Source organism: Octodon degus, unplaced genomic scaffold, assembly GCF_000260255.1.
Source record: "Octodon degus isolate 3935 unplaced genomic scaffold, OctDeg1.0 scaffold00459, whole genome shotgun sequence".
In the NCBI taxonomy this organism is placed as follows: domain Eukaryota; kingdom Metazoa; phylum Chordata; class Mammalia; order Rodentia; family Octodontidae; genus Octodon; species Octodon degus.
In genome coordinates, this window is record NW_004525035.1 from 205,951 (window position 1) to 207,772 (window position 1,822).

A 1,822-nucleotide genomic window follows, 5' to 3' on the forward strand; every position below is an offset into this window, starting at 1 on the left:
TTCTTGCTTTTAAACTGAATTTCTTAGACATATTGGATATGAGCCTTAACAGATGTATGGCTCGCCAATATTTTCTTCCATTCTATAAGTTGTCTCTTCACTCTGTTGATCATTCCTCTCTTATGCAGAAGATTTAATTTGATGTAATTCTATTTATCTTTTTTTTATTGCTGTGCTTTTTGTGTTATATCTCCATCCTCCTCAAAAAAAAAAAAAAAATCACCCAACCCAATGTCATAGAGTTTTCCCTCCGTGTTTACTTCTGGTAGTTTTATGGTTTCTAGTTTATGTTTAAGTCTTAATCTATTTTGTGTTGATTTTGATGTGAGATAAAAGTCCAGTTTCATTCTTCTGCAAGTGGATATCCAGTTTCCCCAGCGTCATTTATTGAAGAGCCCATTTCTCCATTGTGCATCTTCGGCCTGTTGGCATTGAGTTACTGGAGGTTTCAGTCCATATTCAGCTGAGTCCAAGGCAGAGCAGCACATAGCAGAAAGCATCCTTTCATGGTGGTGGCAAAGAGCAAGAGAGCTCAGAGATTATTTTAGATCTGATTTCCTCTATATGTTTCTTCAGTTGATTTTTTACTTCAGACACTTTTAATTCGGAGATTTCTTTTTTTATTTCAGAGGTTATTTCTGATCAGAGTTCCTCTATACCTTTCTGCAGTTGTTCCTTTTTTTCAGGTGATATTAATTCAGACAATTCAGCTGTGAGATTCCCAATTTCTTCTGTGATAGTGTCTCCTGCATTTGTTCTGTGTGCACTTGGGACTGAGATTGTATTTAGCTCCTCCTATTTGTCATTTTGTATAGCACTGTCCTTTGACCTTTGATGTAGATTTTAGGTGCAGTTATAACCTTAGCACCTACCAAAATTCTTACCCGAGAGGGATTATATGGTTAAGGTAGTTAGTTTTGTTTTTCCAGAAGTACAATAAGTAACACTAACAATGGGTAATGATATTTATCAGTTAACAAACTTTTGTAAGTAATGGCTTTGTATTTTAGACAGTAAGAGCAATCATTATGTCTGTATAGCTAATCCGATATTAAATTGGGAGTTTGTGTTTAAGTTAATTCCCCTAAATTCTGTCTGATCAGCTACCCTTGATGTACCTGGTGTTTTCCAGGCAGACTAGTTCATCCCAGCTACCTTTTGGCCCCTCTCTCAGTCCAGAGAGAAAGAGGGAAGATGTTTCTTTCTGGGTCTAGCAAACTGTCTCAACTTACAGAATGTTGATCTATGAATTTTGAATTCATCCAGATGTGCCTGGCTTGTGTGTGGCTACAGTGCTCAGCTTCTTCCTTCTGAAGCCTGTGGAAATGACCCTGCTGTGCCCCTCTAGCAAGATGTTCTGCTCCTGGATTAATGTGGTGGTTCTGGCCCCATCCTCTCTGCAGGACTTCAGCTGCAGAGTTTCACACCAGGCCTCTATGCCTTGCCTCTGCTGCATCTGGATGTATCCAGAGACTAGGACAGAAGTACTCATTCACAAGTGGGTGCTTCTCTCGGTCCAGAGGGATCCAACAGACAAAGGTTCAGAGGCATCCAGCGGCTGCAGGGGGGTGCAAATCTCTCCCACACACAGGTTGGTCCTGGGCTTGGGCTGCATCTGGAGGGGTCCTGAGAATGCAGCAGAAGTTCTCCAGGATGTAACTTTCTACAATTGGTTTACCAGTTTCCAGTTTATTTATTTTTCATTATTTACATTTTATTTACATGCATTTTAATATTTAAATTACAAAATTATCATTAGGTAAGTAATTTCCTGACAGATAAAATATAGTTGCATTACAGTTCTTAAATTTACTCCATCAAT

The 1,822-nt window shown here is 39.0% G+C and overlaps 1 pseudogene; it reads right to left on the reverse strand.

The window, feature by feature from the left end:
• LOC101578259 overlaps nucleotides 1-1,822 on the reverse strand; it is a 5,220-nt pseudogene that overhangs the window by 2,671 nt on the left and 727 nt on the right.